Source organism: Bos grunniens, chromosome 11 (genome assembly GCF_055505025.1).
Source record: "Bos grunniens cultivar Pamir isolate PY7600 chromosome 11, Bosgru_T2T1.0, whole genome shotgun sequence".
Lineage (NCBI taxonomy): Eukaryota > Metazoa > Chordata > Mammalia > Artiodactyla > Bovidae > Bos > Bos grunniens.
Genome location: NC_141175.1, coordinates 61,956,732 through 61,982,306, shown reverse-complemented (window position 1 = coordinate 61,982,306; position 25,575 = coordinate 61,956,732). Strand labels below are relative to the sequence as shown.

The window sequence follows — 25,575 nt, the reverse complement described above, 5'->3', positions numbered from 1 at the left end:
AGTTCCGTCCCGGGAAGGGAGTCTTAAAAAGAGAGAAGTTTCCAAACACCAGGAAACCTTCTCACTGCCAAATCGGTGCCAAGCCTTGGAAGCACAGAGGGCAACATAACAGGGAGGAAAAATAAATAAACAATTAAAACCTGCAGATTTCGAGCCCTATGGTAACTCCCCCAGTGGAGAAGCAGCGCAGACGCCTGCACATGCCACTAGCAAGCGGGGGCTGGGCAGGGAGGCACGGGGCAGGCTGCATCGCTTAGAGTAAGGATCTGGCCTGAATACCCCAAGCGCTATCTGAGCGAAATAATTTGGGCTAGCAAACCAGACTGTGGGATATCTACCACGCAAAAAGCCAGCCCTAACCTAAGACACCACCAGGCCCGCGCATGGAACAAAGGACTGAACAGAGATAGCCGGCTGCAGACCATCCCCCTCCAGAGACAGGCAGCCAGAACCGGAAGGGGGCAATCGCAGCCCCAGAGAGACATTATCTATAAAACTGTAAGCAGGCTTTCTTGCTAACTAAGACTTCTTGGGGCTCTGGACGGTCAACATCCACCTGAGAAGGTGCTCCGGTTGTACACCCAGATAACTGAGCGGCGGGGAGGCAATAAGTCACAGCAATTGTGCTCGCCAAACACCTCATCACCAGAGCTGCTCGGACCTTGGAAGGGCACAAAACACAGGCCCAACCGAGTCTGCACCTCTGAGGACTACCCTAGTGCCAGAACCTGAGCGGCTTGGACCCGGGAGGTGCAAGCCGCCCAGGGTCGGCCACGGATGGTTCCTGGCAGAGCAACCTAGAGCCTGAGCAGTGTGGGCAGGGAGGCTACACGTGCCGTGAGCGGGGCAGGCCCAATGTGGCTGAGGTACTGCGAGCACACGCTAGTGTTATTTGTTTGCAGCGTCCCTCCCTCCCCACAGCACAACTGAACAAGTGAGCCTAATAAAAAAAAAAAAAAAGTGTCCACCAACATCCCCTTTGTGTCAGGGCAGAAACCAGACACTGAAGAGACCAGCAAACAGAAGAAGCTATAACAGAGGGAACCGCCTTGGAAGCTACAGGCAATAGATTAAAACCCTGTGGTTAGTACCAACTGCATAGAAAGGGGCCTATAGATCTTGAGAAATATAAGTCGGACCAAGGAACTAGCCGAAAATGAACTGACCCCACAATATTCACAACAAAACCAGAGAAAGTCCTAGATATATTTTTACTATTTTTACGATCATTCTTTTTTTTTTTTTTAGTTTTTAAAAAAATTTTAAGTCCTCTATTATTCCTTTAATTTTCACTTTTATAACCTACTATTACTTTGCAAAAAAAAAAAGACCCTATTTTTTTTAAAGCAAACTACATATATATATTTTTTATCATTTTTGTGACCTTGTTTTTTTTCTTTTTTCTTCTTTTCTTGAACATTGTATTTTTTAAATTCCAATCTCTACTCCAGATTTTTAATTTTAGCTTTTTGGTATTTGTTATCAATTTTGTACCTATATTTTTTTTTATAATTTTTGTGACTTTTTTTTTCCCCTCTCTTTCTTTCTCTTCTTCTTTCATATAATGTTGTATACCTAAATTCCAAACCCTACTCTAGATTTTTAATTTATGCTTTTTGGTATTTGTTATTAATTTTGTACCTATATTTTCTTTATAATTTTTGTGACTTTGTTTTTGTTTTTTGTTTTTTCTTCTTTCTTTCCTTTTCTTATTCTTTTTTTTTAACATTGTATTTTTGTAATTCCAAACTCTACTCTAGATTTTTAACTTTTGCTTTTTGGTATTTGTTATCAATTTTGTACCTATATTTTCTTTATAATTTTTGTGACTTTGTTTGTTTTTGTTTTTCTTTTCTCTTTCTTTTCCTTCTTCTTTTCTTTAACATTTTATTTTTGAAATTCCAAACTCTACTCTAGATTTTTAATTTTTGCTTTTATGTATTTGTTACCAATTTTGTACCTTTAAGAACCCAATCTTCAGTACCCATTTTTCACTAGGGAACGAGATTACTGGCTTGACTGCTCTCTCTCCCTTTGAACTCTCCTTTTTCCCCACTGGGTCGCCTGCGTCTCCTCCCTAACCCCTCTCTACTCTACCCAACTCTGTGAATTTCTGTGTGTTCCAGACAGTGGAGAACACTTAAGGAACTGATTACTGGCTGGATCTGTCTCCCTCCTTTTCATTTCCCCCTTTTATCCCGGCCACCTCTGTCTCCTTCCTCCTTCTTCTCTTCTCCTATAACTCCGTGAACATCTCTGAGTGGTCCAGTTGTGGAGTGCACATAAGGCAGTGATTACTGGCTAACCCACTCTCTCCTCTATTGATTCCACCTCATCTCATTTGGGTCACCTCTAACTCCCTCCTCCCTCTTCTCTTCTCCATGTAATGCTGTGAACCTCTCTGGGTGACCCTCACGGTGGAGAAACTTTTCATCTTTAACGTCGATATTTTATCAATGGTGCTGTATAGAAGGAGAAGTTTTGAAACTACTGTAAAAATAAGACCGATAACTGGAAGAAGGAGGCTTAAGTCCAAACCCTGACTCCAGGGAACTTCTGACTCCAGGGATCATTAATTGACAGGAGCTCATCAAACGCCTCCATACCTACACTGAAACCAAGCACCACACAAGGGCCAACAAGTTCCAGGGCAAGACATATCAAGCAAATTCTCCAGCAACACAGGAATACAGCCCTGAGCTCCAAGATACAGGCTGCCCAAAGTCACCCCAAAACCATAGACATCTCATAACTCATTACTGGACACTTCATTGCACTCCAGAGAGAAGAAATACAGCTCCACCCACCAGAACACTGACACAAGCTTCCCTAACCAAGAAACCTTGACAAGCCACCTGCACAAACCCACAAACAGTGAGGAAATGCCACAATAAAGAGAACTCCACAAACTGCCAGAATACAGAAAGGACACCCCAAACTCAGCAATTTAAACAAGATGAAGAGACAGAGGAATACCCAGCAGATAAAGGAACAGGATAAATGCCCACCAAACCAAACAAAAGAGGAAGAGATAGGGAATCTACCTGATAAAGAATTCCGAATAATGATAGTGAAATTGATCCAAAATCTTGAAATCAAAGTGGAATCACAGATAAATAGCCTGGAGACAAGGATTGAGAAGATGCAAGAAAGGTTTAACAAGGACCTAGAAGAAATAAAAAAGAGTCAATATATAATGAACAATGCAATAAATGAAATCAAAAACACTCTGGAAGCAACAAATAGTAGAATAACAGAGGCAGAAGATAGGATTAGTGAATTAGAAGATAGAATGGTAGAAATAAATGAATCAGAGAGGATAAAAGAAAAACAAATTAAAAGAAATGAGGACAATCTCAGAGACCTCCAGGACAATATTAAACGCTACAACATTCAAATCATAGGGGTCCCAGAAGAAGAAGACAAAAAGAAAGACCATGAGAAAATACTTGAGGAGATAATAGTGGAAAACTTCCCTAAAATGGGGAAGGAAATAATCACTCAAGTCCAAGAAACCCAGAGAGTCCCAAACAGGATAAACCCAAGGCAAAACACCCCAAGACACATATTAATCAAATTAACAAAGATCAAACAGAACAAATATTAAAAGCAGCAAGGGAAAAACAACAAATAACACACAAGGGAATTCCCATAAGGATAACAGCTGATCTTTCAATAGAAACTCTTCAAGCCAGGAGGGAATGGCAAGACATACTTAAAGTGATGAAAGAAAATAAGCCAAAGCCCAGATTATTGTACCCAGCAAGGATCTCATTCAAATATGAAGGAGAAACCAAAAGCTTTACAGACAAGCAAAAGCTGAGAGAATTCAGCACCACCAAACCAGCTCTCCAACAAATACTAAAGGATATTCTCTAGACAGGAAACACAAAAACAGTGTATAAATTCGAACCCAAAACAATAAAGTAAATGGCAACAGGATCATACTTATCAATAATTACCTTAAACGTAAATGGGTTGAATGTCCCAACCAAAAGACAAAGACTGGCTGAATGGATACAAAAACAAGACCCCTACATATGCTGTCTACAAGAGACCCACCTCAAAACAGGGGACACATACAGACTGAAAGTGAAGGACTGGAAAAAGATTTTCCATGCAAATAGGGACCAAAAGAAAGCAAGAGTAGCAATACTCATATCAGATAAAATAGACTTTGAAACAAAGGCTGTGAAAAGAGACAAAGATGGTCACTACATAATGATCAAAGGATCAATCCAAGAAGAAGATATAACAATTATAAATATATATGCACCCAACACGGGAGCACCACAATATGTAAGACAAATGCTAACAAGTATGAAAGGAGAAATTAACAATAACACAATAATAGTGGGAGACTTTAATACCCCACTCACACCTATGGATAGATCAACTAAACAGAAAATTAACAAGGAAACACAAACTTTAAACGATACAAGACCAGTTAGACCTAATTGATATCTACAGGACATTTCATCCCAAAACAATGAATTTCACCTTTTTCTCAAGCGCACATGGAACCTTCTCCAGGATAGATCACATCCTGGGCCATAAATCTAGCCTTGGTAAATTCAAAAACATTGAAATCATTCCAAGCATCTTTTCTGACCACAATGCAGTAAGATTAGATCTCAATTACAGGAGAAAAACTATTAAAAATTCCAACATATGGAGGCTGAACAACATGCTGCTGAATAACCAACAAATCACAGATGAAATAAAAAAAGAAATCAAAATTTGCATAGAAACAAATGAAAATGAAAACACAACAACCCAAAACCTGTGGGACACTGTAAAAGCAGTCCTAAGGGGAAAGTTCATAGCAATACAGGCACACCTCAAGAAACAAGAAAAAAGTCAAATAAATAACCTAACTCTACACCTAAAGCAACTAGAAAAGGAAGAAATGAAGAACCCCAGGGTTAGTAGAAGGAAAGAAATCTTAAAAATTAGGGCAGAAATAAATGCAAAAGAAACAAAAGAGACCATAGCAAAAATCAACAAAGCCAAAAGCTGGTTCTTTGAAAGGATAAATAAAATTGACAAACCATTAGCCAGACTCATCAAGAAACAAAGGGAGAAAAATCAAATCAATAAAATTAGAAATGAAAATGGAGAGATCACAACAGACAACACAGAAATACAAAGGATCATAAGAGACTACTATCAACAATTATATGCCAATAAAATGGACAACGTGGAAGAAATGGACAAATTCTTAGAAAAGTACAACTTTCCAAAACTGGACCAGGAAGAAATAGAAAATCTTAACAGACCCATCACAAGCACGGAAATTGAAACTGTAATCAAAAATCTTCCAGCAAACAAAAGCCCAGGTCCAGATGGCTTCACAGCTGAATTCTACCAAAAATTTAGAGAAGAGCTAACACCTATCCTGCTCAAACTCTTCCAGAAAATTGCAGAGGAAGGTAAACTTCCAAATTCATTCTAATACCAAAACCTGACAAAGATCCCACAAAAAAAGAAAACTACAGGCCAATATCACTGACGAACATAGATGCAAAAATCCTTAACAAAATTCTAGCAATCAGAATCCAACAACACATTAAAAAGATCATACATCATGACCAAGTGGGCTTTATCCCAGGGATGCAAGGATTCTTCAATATCCGCAAATCAATCAATGTAATACACCACATTAACACATTGAAAAATAAAAACCATATGATTATCTCAATAGATGCAGAGAAAGCCTTTGACAAAATTCAACACCCATTTATGATAAAAACTCTCCAGAAAGCAGGAATAGAAGGAACATACCTCAACATAATAAAAGCTATATATGACAAACCCACAGCAAACATTATCCTCAATGGTGAAAAATTGAAAGCATTTCCTCTAAAGTCAGGAACAAGACAAGGGTGCCCACTTTCACCATTACTATTCAACATAGTTTTGGAAGTTTTGGCCACAGCAATCAGAGCAGAAAAAGAAATAAAAGGAATCCAAATTGGAAAAGAAGAAGTAAAACTCTCACTGTTTGCAGATGACATGATCCTCTACATAGAAAACCCTAAAGACTCTACCAGAAAATTACTAGAACTAATCAATGACTATAGTAAAGTTGCAGGATATAAAATCAACACACAGAAATCCCTTGCATTCCTATACAATAATGAGAAAACAGAAAGAGAAATTAAGGAAACAATTCCATTCACCATTGCAACGGAAAGAATAAAATACTTAGGAATATATCTACCTAAAGAAACTAAAGACCTATATATAGAAAACTATAAAACACTGGTGAAAGAAATCAAAGAGGACACTAATAGATGGAGAAATATACCATGTTCATGGATTGGAAGAATCTATATAGTGAAAATGAGTATATTACCCAAAGCAATTTATAGATTCAGTGCAATCCCTATCAAGCTGCCAACGGTATTCTTCACAGAGCTAGAACAAATAATTCACAATTTGTATGGAAATACAAAAAACCTCGAATAGCCAAAGCAATCTTGAGAAAGAAGAATGGAACTGGAGGAATCAACCTACCTGACCTCAGGCTGTACTACAAAGCCACAGTCATCAAGACAGTATGGTACTGGCACAAAGACAGAAATATGGAACAATGGAACAAAATAGAAAGCCCAGAGATAAATCCACGCACATATGGACACCTTATCTTTGACAAAGGAGGCAAGAATATACAATGGATTAAAGACAATCTTTTTAACAAGTGGTGCTGGGAAAACTGGTCAACCACTTGTAAAAGAATGAAACTAGAACACTTTCTAATACCATACACAAAAATAAACTCAAAATGGATTAAAGATCTAAACGTAAGACCAGAAACTATAAAACTCCTAGAGGAGAACATAGGCAAAACACTCTCCAACATACATCACAGCAGGATCCTCTATGACCCACCTCCCAAAATACTGGAAATAAAAGCAAAAATAAACAAATGGGACCTAATTAAACTTAAAAGCTTCTGCACAACAAAGGAAACTATAAGCAAGGTGAAAGGACAGCCTTCAGAATGGGAGAAAATAATAGCAAATGAAGCAACTGACAAACAACCAATCTCAAAAATATACAAGCAACTCCTACAGCTCAATTCCAGAAAAATAAATGACCCAAACAAAAAATGGGCTAAAGAACTAAATAGACATTTTTCCAAAGAAGACATACAGATGGCTAACAAACACATGAAAAGATGCTCAACATCACTCATTATCAGAGAAATGCAAATCAAAACCACTATGAGGTACCATTTCACACCAGTCAGAATGGCTGTGATCCAAAAGTCTACAAGCAATAAATCCTGGAGAGGGTGTGGAGAAAAGGAACCCTCTTACACTGTTGGTGGGAATGCAAACTAGTACAGCCACTATGGAGAACAGGGTGGAGATTCCTTAAAAAACTGGAAATATAACTGCCTTATGATCCAGCAATCCCACTGCTGGGCATACACACTGAGGAAACCAGAATTGAAAGAGACACGTGTACCCCAGTGTTCATCACGGCACTGTTTATAATAGCCAGGACATGGAAGCAACCTAGATGTCCATCAGCAAATGAATGGATAAGAAAGCTGTGGTACATATACACAATGGAGTATTACTCAGCCATTAAAAAGAATACATTTGAATCAGTTCTAATGAGGTGGATGAAACTGGAACCTACTATACAGAGTGAAGTAAGCCAGAAAGACAAACACCGATACAGTATACTAATGCATATATATGGAATTTAGAAAGATGATAACAATAATCCTGTATACGAGACAACAAAAGAGACACTGATGTATAGAACAGTCTTTTGGACTCTGTGGGAGAGGGAGAGGGTGGGATGATTTGGGAGAATGGCATTGAAATATGTATAATATCATATATGAAATGAGTCACCAGTCCAGGTTCGATGCACGATACTGGATGCTTGGGGCTGGTGCACTGGGACGACCCAGAGGGATGGTATGGGGAGGGAGGAGGGAGGAGAGTTCAGGTTGGGGTTCCCCTGTGGCGGATTCATTTCGATGTTTGGCAAAACCAATACAATATTGTAAAGTTTAAAAATAAAAATTAAATTAAAAAAAATACTACTACTCACAACTTATTAATTAGTCTTAGAACCCTACTTCTTAAGCAATTCAATAATACTCTTAATATTTCATTAGTTTTTTCCTCTGACTCCTTATCTATACCACTACTAATTTTAACAACATAATTATTGCCTCTGATAATAGCTAGCCAATATCACCTATTAAAAGAAGCATTAACCCCCCAAATTATATATTACATTAATTCTAGTTAATACCATATTAGTTATACCTACAATTATTTCTAATCACAACTATGCACAAAATTTATTGCTACAGAATTAATTCTCTTCTACATCTTATTTGAAGCAACACTAGTCCCAGCACTTTTTATTATTGCTCGATGAGATAAATAGAACATCTTAACTCAGGCTTCTATTTCTTATTTTATACACTAGTAGGATCCCTCCCCCTTGTAGTAACACTGGTCCCTATCCAAAATACCACAGGGTTCCTGAATTTCTTAATACTTCAATACTGAACCCAAACAATATCCAACTCTTGATCCAACGTTTTTGTATGATTAGCATGCATCATAGCCTTTATGGTAAAAATACCACTACACTGTTTTCATCTTTGATCACCTAAGCACGTGTAGAAGCCCCATTGCAGGTTCCACTGTTCTTGCAGCAGTGCTACTAAAACTTGGAGGCTACAGCATATTATGAATTACAATAATACTAAATTCACTAACAGACTTCATAGGATATCCTTTTATTATATTATCTTCTTGAGGTATAATCGTTACTAGTTCAATTTGCTTACGTCAAACAGACCTAAAATCACCCATTGCATATTCTTCTGACAACCATATAGCACTAGTAATTGTAGCTAGCCTTATCTAAATACCTTGCAGCTATATACGGGGTGAAAATGAAATCATTAATCACAGTTGTGTCCAACTCTTTGCTACCCCATGGACTGTAGCCTCCCAGGCTCATCTATCCATGGGATTTCCACTTAAGAATACTGGAGTGGGTTGCCATTTCCTTCTTCAGAGGATCTTCCTGACCAAGGAATCAAACCAGGGTTTCTTGCATTGCAGGCAGATTCTTTACCATCAGAGCCACAGGGAAGCCCTTATATAGGGGTTACCACTCTAATAACTGCCCACAGCCTTGCATTGTCTATACTATTCTGTTTGGCAAATTCAAATTATGAACAAATTTACAGCCAAACAATAATTCTAGCCCAGGACCTAGAAATATTTCTCTCATTAATAGCAACCTGGTGATTATTATCAAACCTGGCAACCTACCCCTCTACCATTAATTTAACTGGATAATTAATTATAGTAGTATCTTTCTCATGATCAAACATTACAATTATTCTAATATGAGTCAATATAGTAATTACTGCCTTATACTCCCTATACATATTAATCATAACACGGCAAGTTAAATATACACACCATACCAACAATATCTCATCATCCTTTACATGAGAAAATGACCTCATATCACGCCACGTCTTACCCTTCCTACTCCTATCACTAGATCCCAAAATTGTTTTAGGTCCCTATACTGTAAACATAGTTTTTAAAAAATGCTAGATTGTGAATCTAGTAACACAAGATTATCCCCCTTCGAAAAAGTCTGCTAGAACTGCTAACTCATGCCTCCTTGTCTAATAACACGGCTTTTTCAAACTTTTAAAGGATAGTAGTTATCCATTGGTCTTAGGAACCAAAAAATTGGTGCAACTCCAAATAAAAGTGATAAACTTACTCTCCTCTTTCACACTAGCCACTCTATTCACATTAATTATACCAATCATAATGACAAGTAGCAATATCTATAAAACTAACATATACCAATCAAATGTAAAAACCACTATTTCATATGCCTTAATTATTAGCATAATCTTAACAATAATATTTATTCATACAGGCCAAGAAATAATTATTTCAAACTGACACTGAATTACTATCCATCCAAACTCTTAAATTATCACTCAGCTTCAAAAAAGATTATTTCTCAATAATATTAATACCAGTTGCACTGTCACATGATCAATCATAGAATTCTTAATACGATATATGCACTCAGACTCCAATATCAATCAATTCTTTAAGTATCTTCTCCTTATTACAATATTAATTCCTGTTACTGCTAATAACCTCTTCCAGCTCTTCATGGGATGAGAAGGAGTAGGAATTTTATCTTTCCTACTTATCAGATGATGAAAAAGACAAGCAGATGCAAACACAGCAGCCCTACAAGCAATCTTATATAACTGTATTGGAGATATTGAATTTATCAGAGCAATAGCATGATGCCTATTCAGCAAAAATTCATGGGATTTATAAGTTTTTGTGCTTGACTTAAATAACTCCAGTTTACCTCTGCTAGCTGCAACTGGAAAATCCATTCAATTCGGCCTCTACCCATTACCTTCAGCAGTAGAAGGCACCACCTCAGTCTCAGCCCTACCCCACTCCAGTACCCTAGTGGTAGCTGCTGCTGCTGCTGCTGCTAAGTCACTACAGTCGTGTCTGACTCTGTGCAACCCCATAGACGGCAGCCCATCAGGCCCCACCATCCCTGGGATTCTCCAGGCAAGAACACTGGAGTGGGTTGCCGTTTCCTCCTCCAATGCATGAAAGTGAAAAGTGAAAGTGAAGTCACTCAGTTGCGTCTGACTCTCAGCGACCCCATGGACTGCAGCCTACCAGGCTCCTCCGTCCATGGGATTTTCCAGGCAAGAGTACTGGAGTGGGGTGCCATTGCCTTAGCAGGTCATCTTTTTTACTCATTCACTTTTATCCTTTGACAGAAAATAACAACTTTACTCAAACAATTATATTATGTTTAGGAGCCATTACCACACTATTTACAGCAATATGTACTCTTACCAAAATGATATCCAAAAATCATTGCCTTCTTTACCTCTAGTCATTCAGGCCTTATAATAGTAACAACTGGCATTAACTAACTTTACCTAGCATTTCTTCACATTTGTACTCATACTTTTCTTAAAGTTATATTACTCATAAGCTCTGAATCTATCATCCACAGCCTGAATAATGAATAAGACATCAGAAAAATAGGACATCTATTTAAGGCAATACCATTTACCATGATGCAGGAGATCTGGGTTCAATTCCCTGGGTCGGGAAGATCCCCTGGAGGAGGGCACTGTAACCCACTCTAGTGTTCTTGCCTAGGAAATCCCATGGACAGAGGAAACAGGAGCCTGGTGGGCTACAGTCCATGAGATTTCAAAGAGTCGGACATGACTGAGCGACTAACACTTTTACCACAATAGCCCTCACTATTGGCAGCCTAGCACCAACAGGAGTACCTTTCCTCACTGGATTTTATTCCAAAGACCTAATCATCAAAACCCCCAGCATGTTTTATATTAATGCCTGACCCCTTTTAATAAGTCTAATCACTACCTCCCTCACGGCCATCTACAATACCCGCATTATCCTCTTTGAACCTCTAGGGCAACCTTGATTCTCTGCCTTAGCTATCATTAATGAAAACAACCCCCTCCTAATTAATTATATTAGATGCCTACTGATTGGAAGTGTTTTCACTGGTTTTATTATTCTCAACAACATTCCTCCAACAATTCCCCAAATAACTATACCTTCAGTTCAGTTCAATCGCTCAGTTGTGTCCGACTCTTTGCAACCCCATGAACCGCAGCACGCCAGGCCTCCCTGTCCATCACCAACTCCCAGAGTTCACTCAAACCCACGTCCATCGAGTTGGTGATGCTCCAGCCATCTCATCCTCTGTCATCCCCTTCTCCTCCTGCCCCCAATCCCTCCCAGCATCAGAGGCTTTTCCAATGAGTCAACTCTTCACATGAGGTGGCCAAAGTACTGGAGTTTTAGCTTTAGCATCAGTCCTTCCGAAGAAATCCCAGGACTGATCTCCTTTAGGATGGACTGGTTGGATCTTCTTGCAATCCAAGGGACTCTCAAGAATCTTCTCCAACACTACAGTTCAAAAGCATCAATTCTTTGGTGTTCAGCTTCCTTCATAGTCCAACTCTCACATCCATACATGACCACTGGAAAAACCATAGCCTTGACCAGACGGACCTTTGTTGGCAAAGTAATGTCTCTGCTTTTGAATATGCTATCTAGGTTGGTCATAACTTGCCTTCCAAGGAGCAAGTGTCTTTTAATTTCATGGCTGCAGTCACCATCTGCAGTGATTTTGGAGCCCAAAAACATAAAGTCTGACATTGTTTCCACTGTTTCCACATCTATTTCCCATGAAGTGATGGGACCAGATGCCATGATCTTCATTTTCTGGATGTTGAGCTTTAAGCCAACTTTTTCACTCTCCACTTTCACTTTCATCAAGAGGCTTTTTAGTTCCTCTTCATTTTCTGCCATAAGGGTGGTGTCATCTGCATATCTGAGGTTATTGATATTTCTCCCGGCAATCTTGATTCCAGTTTGTGCTTCCTCCAGCCCAGCATTCCTCATGATGTACTCTGCATATAAGTTAAATAATCAGAGTGACAATATACAGCCTTGACGTACTCCTTTTCCTATTTGGAACCAGTCTGTTGTTCCATGTCCAGTTCTAACTATTGCTTCCTGACCTGCATATAGGTTTCTCAAGAGGCAGGTCAGGTGGTCTGGTATTCCCATCTCTTTCAGAATTTTCCACAGTTTACTATGATCCACACAGTCAAAGGCTTTGGCATAGTCAATAAAGCAGAAATAGATGTTTCTCTGGAACTCTCTTGCTTTTTCGATGATCCAGTGGATGTTGGCAATTTGATCTCTGGTTCCTCTGCCTTTTCTAAAACCAGCTTGAACATCTGGAAGTTCACGGTTCACGTATTGCTAAAGCCTGGCTTGGAGAATTTTGAGCATTACTTTACTAGCGTGTGAGATGAGTACAATTGTGTGATAGTTTGAGCATTCTTTGTCATTGCCTTTTTTGGGATTGGAACTGTACAAAAAAGATCTTCACGACGAAGATAATCATGATGGTGTGATCACTCACCTAGAGCCAGACATCTTGGAATGTGAAGTCATTAGAAAGCATCACTACAAACAAAGCTAGTGGAAGTGATGGCATTCCAGTTGAGCTATTTCAAATCCTGAAAGATGATGCTGTAAAAGTGCTGCACTCAATATGCCAGCAAATTTGGAAAACTGGTCAGGAAGCAACAGTTAGAACTGGACATGGAACAACAGACTGGTTCCAAATAGGAAAAGGAGTACGTCAAGGCTGTATATTGTCACCCTGATTATTTAACTTATATGCAGAGTACATCATGAGAAATGCTGGGCTGGATGAAGCACAAACTGGAATCAAGATTGCCGGGAGAAATATCAATAACCTCAGATATGCAGATGACACCACCCTTGTGGCAGAAAATGAAGGAGAACTAAAGAACCTCTTGATGAAAGTAAAAGAGAAGAGTGAAAAAGTTGGTTTAAAGCTCAACATTCAGAAAACTAAGATCAGGGCATCCGGTCCTATCACTCTATGGCAGATAGATGGGGAAACAGTGGAAGCAGTGGCAGACTTCATTTTTGGGGGCTCCAAAATCACTGCAGATGGTGACTGCAGCCATGAAATTAAAAGACGCTTACTCCTTGGAAGGCAAGTTATGACCAACCTAGACAGCATATCCAAAGGCAGAGACATTACTTTGCCAACAAAGGTCCGTCTAGTCAAGGCTATGGTTTTTCCAGTGGTCATGTATGGATGTGAGAGTTGGACTGTGAAGAAAGCTGAACACCGAAGAATTGATGCTTTTGAACTGTGGTGTTGGAGAAGACTCTTGAGAGTCCCATGGACTGCAAGGAGATCCAACCAGTCATTTCTGAAGGAGATGAGACTTGGGATTTCTTTGGAAGGACTGATGCTAAAGCTGAAACCCCAGTACTTTGGCCACCTCATGCGAAGAGTTGACTCATTGGAAAAAACTCTGATGCTGGGAGGGATTGAGGGGGGGGAGGAGAAGAGGACGACAGAGGATGAGATGGCTGGATGGCATCACCAACTCGATGGACGTGGGTTTGAGTGAACTCTGGGAGTTGGTGACGGACAGGGAGGCCTGCCGTGCTTCAGTTCATGGGGTCACAAAGAGTCGGACACGACTGAGCGACTGAACTAAACTGAACTGACTGATATCTTACTACCTACAATTAATTGCCATTGCTGTAACCATTCTAGGTTTCACTCCAGCACTTGAAATTAATAGCATCACACAAAACCTAAAATCAGTTATCCATCAAATACATTCGAGTTCTTCAATTTCTTAGGATATATCCACATCATTATTCACTGCCTTGCACCCTATCTAAATCTATCAACAACCAAAAATCAGCATTCACCTTTCTAGATTTAATCTGATTAGAAAATATTTTACCAAAAGCCACCTTCCTTATTCTAATAAAAATCTCCATGTTAGTATTAGATCAGAAAGGCTTTAATTTAAATTATATTTCCTTGCATTCTTCATCACCCTTCTCCTTAGCACGATTCTAATTTATTTCCATGAGTAATTTTCATAATCACCACAACACCAATTAACAATGACTAACCAGTGGCAATCACCAATCATTCCTATAGCTTCTTCACTAAAAAATCCAGAATCTCCTATATCATAAATTACTCAGTCCTCTAAATCATTAAATTTATACACAGTCTCCACCTCCTCATTCTTTAAGGCATAGAAAACTATTGAAAATTCCATAGTTAAACCAGGAAGAAATGCCCCCAGTACAGTCTTATGGGAGACCCAAACCTCACCACTAACATCCCCACCAAATAAATTTAAAGTGCTATTAAATGTAAAAATGACCCGCCAAAATTTAATACAATACTACAACCAATACTACCACATACAGCCAAAGCAAGCCCACCATAAACAGGTAGTTTTTAAGAGAAACCCACAAAACCAATCACAAAAATAGTACCTAAAATAAATAAATGTATGTTATCATTATTCTTATTAATCTAACTATGACCAATAACATGAAAAATCATCATTATTATTCAACTGCAAGAATACTGATGACCAACATCCAAAGATCACACTCACCAGAAGATAAGGGCTTCCCTGGTTACTCACTTGGTAAAGAATCTGCTTCCCAATGCAGGAGATTCAGGTTCAATCCCTGAGTCAGGAAGATTCCCCAGAAGGGAATGGCTACCCACTCCGATATTCTTGCCTGGAGTATCCTATGGTCAGAGGAGCCTGCTGAGCTACAGTCCACGGGGTCACAAAGAGTTGGACATGACTGAGCAACTAACACTACTTACTTGCAGAAGACAATGGCATAATAATAGCGAAATAATTAAGGAAAATGATTGTTGACCCAAATTCTAAGCTCAGGTAAACAATAATCCAATTGAGAGAGCATACTTAGACAATATAAAGGAGAAAGAATTTGCCACTAACTAAACCTCACTCAGAGAAGGCAATGGCACCCCACTCCAGTACTCTTGCCTGGAAAATCCCATGGATGGAGGAGCCTGGTGGGCTGCAGTCCATGGGGTCGCTAAGAGTCGGACACAACTGAGCGACTTCACTTTCACTTTTCACTTTCATGCACTGGAGAAGGAAATGGCAACCCACTCCAGTGTTCTTGCCTGGAGAATCCCAGGGATGGCGGGGCCTGATGGGCTGCCGTCTATGGGGTCGCACAGAGTCGGACATGACTGAAGTGACTTAGCAGCAGCAGCAAACCTCAGTAGAAAAATTACTGAAGGATAAACTCCAGAAAGAAGAAATTTCAACTCAGAAGGAACAAATGAGACCAAAAAAAAGAAAAGAGTTGACCAAATAAATCAGCAAATATGTGAACTAATCTAACTATAATCAGTTGTATAAAATTATAATAATGTCTTGAACAGTTTGAAAACAAATTGGAAATAAAATACCATAAAAAAAAGAAAATCACACCCACTACTAAAAATTATTAATAATACATTTATTGACCTCCCAGCTCCATCAAACATCTCTCATCATGATGGAATTTTTATTCTCTGCTAGATATCTGTTTAATTTTATAAATCTTAATAGGCTTGTACCTAGAAATACGCTACACATCAGATAAAATAATCACCTCATCAATCACACACATTTGCCAAAATGTAAATCACAGATGAATTATCTGATATATACATGCAAACAGGGCTCCCCTTTTCTTTATCTGCCTGTTCATCCAGGTAAGACGGCCTATACTATGCCTTCTTAGAAACGTGAAACATTGGGGCTATTCTATTAATACTGGTCACACAGCCACAGCATTTATAGGCTATGTACCACCTTGAGTACAAATTTCATTCTGAAGAGCAATAGTAATTGCTAATCTCCTTTCAGCAATCCCATGTATTGGCACAGATCTTGTTGAGGGAATCTGAGATGAGTTTTCAGTAGATAAAGCAACTCTCGCACAATTCTTCCTTTGCCTTTCACTTTATTTTTCCCTTTGTTATTGCAGCACTAGCTGCCATCCACTTAACTATCCCTCCATGAAACAGGATCCAATAATTCAAAAGGAATTTCGTCTGACATAGACAAGAAACCATTTCACCCATATTATACAGTTAAAGCTATTTTAGGTGCCTTGTTACTAGTTCTGATATTAATAATATTAGCCCTATTTTCACCTGACTTATTAGGAGACCCTGATAAGTATACCCCAGCAAACGCCCTCAATACACTACTCCATATTAAACATGAATGGTATTTCTTATTCACATATTCAGTCCTTCGATCGATCCCTAAAAAACTAGGAGGGGTTTTAGCCCTTATCTTTTCTATCCTGATCAGTACTAATATCATTGCTTTGTACATCTAAACAATGAAGCATAACATTCTGACCCCTTGTGCATAGTCACTCAGTCACGTCTGACTCTTTGTGACCCCATTGACTGTAGCCTGCTAGACTCTTCTGTCCATGGGATTCTCCAGGCAAGAATATTGGAGTGGGTTGCCATGCCCTCCTCCAGAGGATCTTCCCCACCCAGGAATTGAACCCACGTCTCCTTTGTTTTCTGCATTGCAGGTGGATTCTTTACCTGACCCCTTATCCCATGTCTATTCTGAATTCTAATAGCAGACCTATTAACACTAACAGGAATTGGAGGACAAGCAGCAGAACAGGGTCATCATTACGATCAGACAGTGAGCATCAACCCTGTATTTTTCCCTAATTCTAGTACTAACACCAGTAACTAGTATCATGGAAAAAAGTCTCCTAAAATGAAGAGTCTGCATAGTTTATTTATTACCTCAGTCTTGTAAATCAAAAAAGGGGAAAAATAAATCTCCCTAAGACTCAAGGAAGAAGCTAAAGCTCCATCATCAGCACCAAAGCTGAAATTCTACTTAAACTATTTCCCTGAAATTTTTTTGTAATACATTGTCAAGATTTTTAAGTACTATGTCAGTGTTGAAATAACCTAATTCCTCCAAACCCCTCATGTACTTCATGCATACTTATATTTCCTTCTTCTATTATATATATATAAAACATATAATTATATATTGTATTATATATAAAATATAGATAACATAATTATATATAAATACATATATAATTATATTAACTATATATAATTTTGTATACTTGTTTTAGCATGCCAGGCTTCCCTATCTTTTATCATCTCCTGGGGCTTACTCAAACTCATGTCCATTGAGTCAGTGATGCCATCCAAGCATCTCATCCTCTGTCATCCCCTTTTTTCTCCTGCCTTCAATCTTTATTGGCATTGGGGTCTTTTCTAATATATATTAAATATACATAATTATATTAGCTATATATAAATACATTAACTGTAACATCTGCCTCGTACATGGGCTGCTTCTTGGTTTCATTTTTAAAGTAATATTATTTATTTATTTTTGGCTGTGTTGGGTCTTTGTTGCTATGTGGACTTTTCCCTAGTTGTAGAGGGCAAGGGTTTCTCACTGCAGTGGCTTCTCTTGCTGTGGCTCCCAGGCTCTGGAGCACAGGCTCAATAGTTATGGCACAAGGGTCTAGATGCTCCACGGTATGTGGGATCTTCCTGGATCAGGGATTGAACCCGTGTCTCCTGTACTGGCATGCAGGTTCTTTATCACTGAGCCACCAGGGAAGCAAGCCCCTGGTGGTGGCAGCAGTGGTATCTCTGCTCTCTCCCCAGACCAGCTTATATTAGGTGTGATAGGTGCTTGTTTAATGAGAAAAAGAAATGTACATTCCATGAAAAGACAGCTCTTTATAAATCTCAGTTCCCTGGGTTTATGCACCTGTTCCTCCCCCCCAACAAATGCTTCAGCCTGATTTGAGAAGCAGATAAATCACCAAACTATTGGGTTGGCCCAAAGGTTCATTCGAGTTTTTCCGTAAGATCTTGTGAAAAAACCCAAATGAACTTTTGGGTCAACCCAAAAGTTAGAAACATTAAAAAATTTTAGAAAAGCACTGGCCTGTTGTAAACAAGACTCTTCAACCTTAACTCATTGCTCTGCAGCCTGAATGAGGTGAATTTCTTTGGCCCTAACATTTCCTCCAATATCTAGTCTTGCCTGTGCTCCTTTTGTATGAACACTGTTACAATTTTATCCCAGAGAAACTTTTCATCAGTTTCAGAGGGATCAGGTGCCAGGTCCCTTCACAAAGGCTCTGTAGGGGTGGAGGACAGTGTGTTGCCCATGAAGAATGCCAGTGGGTGTCCATCCCGTGACCTCAAACTGTAAGAGATCTTCATTTGCAAGTGCAGAATTTTCAATAAACAATCTTGACAAAGGTTCACGTACTCTTTTGGGGACACTTTCACTCTGTGAAGCAGCCTGTTCCAATTTTGGAATTCTGAGCTAACCTCAGCTTCACTGAGCATCCAGGCATGGGTTCTGGTTGTGCCCTCGGGCTCTCCAAGAACAAGACTCCTTCTCCATACAGCCTTCAGTTGTTTGTAAATGAGTGACCAGGTCACTCTGGGTGTGACATCCCAAGCAGGGGTCCCCTGGATGACCTTGTCATCCTCTCTCATGTGTCATATTCTCAGAGACTTAGCTTTAAAAATATGAGAAGAGTCAACACCTATTCTGAAACTATTCCCAAAACATGCTGAAGAAGGAATACTTCCAAACTCATTCTATGAGGCCATCATCACCCTGGTATCAAAACCAGACAAAGGTAACACACAAAAAAAGAAAATTATAGGCCAGCATCACTGATGAGCATAGATATAAAAATATTCAAAAAAAATACTAGCAACTCAAATCCAACAATACGTTAAAAGGATCATACACCATGATCAAGTAGGATTTATCACAGGAATGCAATAATTTTTCAATATCCACAAATCAGTGTGAAACACCATATCAACAAATTGAATAAAAACCATATGATCATCTCGATACTTTTGATAAAAACAGTCAACATCTGTTTATGATATCAGCTCTCTAGATAGCAGGTATGGAGGGAACCTACCTCGACGTGATACAGGCCATGTGTAACAAACACTCAGTTAAAATCATACTCTAAACAATGAAAAGCTAAAAGCATTTTCTCTAAGATCAAGAACAAGACAAGGATGTCCACTCTCACCACATCTATTTAACATAGTTTAGAAAGTGCTATCTACAGAAATCAAATAAAAAGAAATAAAACGAATCCAAATTGGAAAAGAAGTAAAACTGCCACTGTTTGCAAATGACATGATACTATACACAGAAAATCCTACAGATGCCAACTAGAGCTCAGGAATGAATTCAATAAATTTGCAGAATACAAAGTTAATACACAGAAATCTGGTGCATTTCTATACACTAATGACAAAAGATCAGAAAGAGAAATGAAAGAGATAATCCCATTTGTCATTCCATCAAAAAGAATAAACTACCTAGGAATAAACTTACCCAAGGAGGCAAAAGATCTGTACTCTGAAACCTGTAAGATGCTGATGAAAGAACTCAGAGAAGACACAGATTGAAAGACATACTGTGTTTCTGGATGGAAAGAATCGGTACTGTCAATACTGTCAGAATGACAATACTACCCAAGACAATGCACAGATTCAATACAATCTCTACCAAATAAACAATGGCTTTTTTTTTTTTTTACAGAACTAGAACAAAATTCTTTTAATTTGTGTGGAAACACAAAAGACTTTGACTAGCCAAAGCAATCTTGAGAGAGAAAAACAGCGCTGGAGGAATCAGGCTCCCTGATTTCAGACTATACTCTGTTTGTATGCTAGTTACACAGTTGTGTTCGACTCTTTGCGACCCCGTGGACTGTAACCCACTAGGCTCCTCTGTCCATGGAATTCTCCAGGCAAGGATACTGGAGTGGGTAGCCATTCCCTTCAGGGATCAGACTATACTACATAGCTACAAAGTAATCAAAACAGTATGGTACTGTCACAGAACCAGAAATATAGATCAATGGAACAGGACAGAAAACCCAGAAATAAACTCACACAATCTACGATTGACAAAGGAGGCAAGAATATACAACGGAGAAAAAATCTCTTCAATAAGTGGCACTGGGAAAACTGGACATGCAAAAGAACGAAATTAGAACACTTCCTGACACCATACACAAAAATAAACTCAGAATGGATTAAAGACCTAAATGTAAGACTGGGTAGTTTAGAGAAGACAAAAATCAATATCTTTTTGGATCCATTTCCTAGAGAAATGAAAATAAAAGTGAAAAACAAATGGGACCTGATTAAACATAAAAGCTTTTGCACAGCAAAGGAAACTGTAAACAAATGAAAAGACAACTACAGAATGTGAGAAAATATTTGCAAAATCATCATTTGCAAATGATGCAACCAACAAGGGATTAATTTCCAAAATATATAAACAGCTCAATTGCAGAAAAAAATAAACAACCCAATCAAAAAGTGGACAGATGATCTAAAGAGACTTTTATCCAAAGAAGACAAATGAATGGCCAATAGACACATGAAAATAAGCTCAAGATTGCTAATAATTAGAGAAATACAAGTCAAAACTACCATGAGGTATCACCTTACTCCAATCAGAATGGCCACCATTAAAAAATCTATGAACAACAAATGCTGGAGAGAGCGTGGAGATAAGGGAACCCTCCTGCACTATTGATGGGAATGTAAATTAGTGCAGCCTCTATGGAAAACAGTACAGAGTTCCTTAAGAAACTAAAAGTAGAGTTGCCACATGATGCAGCAATCTCACTCCTGGGCCTATATCAGAGAAAACTTTAATTTGAAAAGACATATGAACCTCAGTGTTCTTCTATTTACAACTGCCAGGACATGGAAGCAATCTATATGTCCATATACAAACAAATGGATAAAGAAGATATGGTACATATATAGAAGTGAAATATTACTCAGCCATAAAAAGGAATGAAATATGCCATTTGCAGCAACATTGATGGACCCAGAGATGCTCCTACTAAGTGAAGTAAGTCAGATAAAGACAAATACCATATCACTTACATGTGGAATCTAAAATATGACAAAAAATGAACTTATTTACAAAACAGACTCACAGACATAGAGAACAAACTATGATTACCAAAGGGGAAGGGGCTAGAGGGATAAATTAGGAGTTGGAGATTGACACTCACATACTATTATACATAGTATTGATGAGGCTTCCCAGGTGCTGCTCATGGTAAAGAACCTGCCTGCCAATGCAGGAGATGCCTGAGACAAGCGTTCCATCCCTAGGTCAGGGAAAGTACTGCATTATTTGCTTTTGTGTGTATATGCTCAGTTGCTAAGTTGTGTCTGATTCTTTGTGATCCCATGGACTGTAGCCTGCCAGGCTCCTCTGTCAACAGGATTTCCCAGCAAGAATACTGGAGTGGGTTGCCATTTCCTCCTCCAGGGAATATTCCTGACCCAGGGATCGAACCTGCGTCTCCTACATTGCAGGCGGTTTCTTTACCCCTGAGCCACCAGGGGAGCCCATTATTTGTTTTTACTAACCCTCAACTCAAATTTAGCTTTTTGTTCATTATAATAGTAGACAACAAACTGCAATAGCATTGGTTCCTACCTGGGAGTTTGTCACCTAGTATACCCGTGGGAATACCAGACCACCTGACCTGCCTCTTGAGAAATCTGTATGCAGGTCAGGAAGCAACAGTTAGAACTGGACATGGAACAACAGACTGGTTCCAAATAAGAAAAGGAATACGTCAAGGCTGTATATTGTCACCCTGCTTATTTAACTTATATGCAGAGTACATCATGAGGAACGCTGGGCTGGGAGAAACACAAGCTGAAATCAAGATTGCCGGGAGAAATATCAATCACCTCAGATATGCAGATGACACCACCCTTATGGCAGAAAGTGAAGAGGAACTAAAAAGCCTCTTGATGAAAGTGAAAGTGGAGAGTGAAAAAGTTGGCTTAAAGCTCAACATTCAGAAAATGAAGATCATGGCATCCGGTCCCATCACTTCATGGGAAATAGATGGGGAAACAGTGGAAACAGTGTCAGACTTTATTTTTCTGGGCTCCAAAATCACTGCAGATGGTGACTGCAGCCATGAAATTAAAAGACGCTTACTCCTTGGAAGGAAAGTTATGACCAAAACCTAGATAGCATATTCAAAAGCAGAGACATTACTTTGCCAACAAAGGTCCATCTAGTCAAGGCTATGGTTTTTCCAGTGGTCATGTATGGATGTGAGAGTTGGACTGTGAAGAAGGCTGAGCGCCAAAGAATTGATGCTTTTGAAGTGTGGTGTTGGAAAAGACTCTTGAGAGTCCCTTGGACTGCAAGGAGATCCAACCAGTCCACTCTGAAGGAGATCAGCCCTGGGATTTCTTTGGAGGGAATGACACTAAAGCTGAAACTCCAGTACTTTGGCCACCTCATGCAAAGAGTTGACTCATTGGAAAAGACTCTGAGGCTGGGAGGGATTGGGGGCAGGAGGAGAAGGGGACGACAGAGGATGAGATGGCTGGATGGCATCACTGACTTGATGGACATGAGTCTGAGTGAACTCCGGGAGTTCGTGATGGACAGGGAGGCCTGGCGTGCTGCGATTCATGGGGTCGCAAAGAGTCGGACACGAGTGAGCGACTGAACTGAACTGAATACCTGTCACCTGGGTTTGATCCCTGGGTTGGGAAGATTCCCTGGAGGAGGGCATGGCAACCCACTCCAGTATTCTTGCCTGGAGAATCCCCATGGACAGAGGAGCCTGGCAGGCTACAGTCCATGGGGTCACAAAGAGTTGGACACAACTAAGCGACTAAGCACATACCTGTCAGCAGACCTTGTTATTTGTATCATTCAGAAGCACACTTGTTACTATATCACTAATTCATGTTTTAAAGTGTTAATCACTCTTTCAATATAACTGTTTTCATCTGTAATCTTGTACATTTTAGTTTAGGCATTAAAAAGCATTATTTTTAGAAGAGATTTCCCAGACACACAAAAATGGTGAAGACCATAGGATTTTAAGTAAATGGTCAGGGGACATCCCTAGTGGTCCAGTGGTTGAGAATCTGCCTGCCAATGCATAGGACACGGGTTCAATCCCTGGTACTGAAAGATCCCACATGGCTTGGAGCAGCTTGGCTAGTACACCACAACTACTGAGACGGAACTCTGGAGCCCACACACTGCAACTACTGAAGCCCATACACCTGGAGCCCATGCTCCACAGCAAGAGAAGCCACCACGATAAGAAGCCCATGCACCACCACTAGAGAGCACCCCCACTTGCTGAAACTAGAGAAAACCCATGCAGCAATGAAGACCCAGTGCAACCAAAATAAATAAATATTATTTATTAAGACCTCACCTTCCAATGCAGGAGTGCTCGTTTGATCCCTAGTTAGGGAGCTAAGATCCCACATGCCTGAAAAACATAACAGAAGCAACATTGTAACAAATTCAATAAGGACTTTAAAAGTAGTCAACATCAAAAAAAAATTTTTTTTAAATAAGTAGATAATCAACTGGGAGTCTCTAGTAGTAGGGCAGATTAGATAACCTGGGCTATCAATGCTTCAATGGGAGCAAATAAATGCCACATATGATTTTTTAAAAATCTTTTTAGAGATTGAATCCATCATACTGAAACGTGCAGTGAGGATGCTCTGGGAGGCGGTGGATGCATGGGTGGGGAGAGGGCATCAGGAGAACAGGAACCACAAGGGGAGGGTCTGCATATACACACGTGGAGTTAATCTACACTGAGGGGTCCCAGTTAGCAGATGCCCACATTCTAGCCCTGGCACCTGCACTCTGGGCCTCAAGCAACAAGAAATCCAAGTGCTGACTGGAAAAGGCCAACTTAATTCAGGCTTCAGTTATTCATGAACAAAAAAGTTCCAAAAATAATGAGCACATTATGGGTAGAAATCACAGGACATCCAACCAAGTCCAGGAAGCACAGAGAATTCTAGGCAGGATAAACCCAAGGAGGAACACACCAAGACACATAGTAATCAAACCAACAAAGATTAAAGTCAGAGATAAAATATTAAAAGCAGCAAGGAAAAACAACAAATAACATACAAGGGAACTCCCATCAGGCTATCTATCAGCTGATTTCTCAACAGAAACTCTACAAGCCAGAAGGGAATGGCATGATATATTTAAAGTGATGAAAGGAAAGAACCTACAACCAAGAATACTCTACCCAGCAAGACTCTCCTTCAGATTTGATGGAGAAATCAGAAGCCTTTCAGGCAAGCAAAAGTTAAGCGAATTCAGCACCACCACCAAACCAGCTTTACAACAAATGCTAAAGGAACTTCTCTAGGCAGGAAACAAGAGAGGGAAAAGACTTACCTACAGAAAATAAACCCAAAACAATTAAGAAAATGATAATAAGATTATACATATTGATAATTATTTTAAATGTAAATGGATTAAGTGCACCAACCATGAGACATAGACTGGCTGTGGATGGAAGCATGTGTGCACTTCTAGTTACCACATCACTCTGCTTGACCCCCCAAATTGTACGTAATTATTTTATATTGTTAGGTTAATCATGTTCCCATTATGGCTTGCAATTGTAATTATCTTTTATTTTTGGTCTGCCTATTGATTATGAAAACTGAGAAACATCTTTCACTATTGTGATTATGTAACCATTACTCACTTAATACCATTGTATCATGATTGGTCAACAGAAAAATTACAGAATTCTATATCATCAAAACTACCATTTAATAGAAAAAACTGTAATCACTTTTTAAAACCCAGATGTTATCAGAATTATCTTGGAATTTTTTGAGAAATACAAATGTCTAGGTATTACTTTTATTCCACCAGAGCTCCAGATATGTTTCTAATGAGCAGCCACATTTACAAACAACTCGATTATATGAGGATCTTTTACTTTTATCTAGTTTGTTTCACTTTTTCTATTTCATATTCAGTGCTGCCATTTTGTTTAGTTTGTTTTACAATTTCTCCATCTCTTTTTTTGATGTTCTTTCTTAAGCCTTTATCAAGTATAGTACAAAAGCTCTTGTATACATATATAAAAATAATATGTATTTTAGAAAAACTTATGAATTTTTGCCTAAAACATTTATGATATTTTGTTT

The 25,575-nt window shown here is 39.1% G+C and overlaps 1 long non-coding RNA gene across 2 annotated transcripts in view; it reads right to left on the bottom strand.

Moving 5' to 3' along the window:
• The window catches only part of LOC147363212 (uncharacterized), a 42,741-nt gene that overhangs the window by 12,710 nt on the left and 4,456 nt on the right, over positions 1–25,575 (bottom strand). For both annotated transcript variants that reach the window (XR_015136835.1, XR_015136834.1), the window contains exon 2: positions 23,814–23,870. This is a non-coding gene — a long non-coding RNA (uncharacterized LOC147363212). The remainder of the gene's footprint in view (positions 1–23,813; positions 23,871–25,575) is intronic.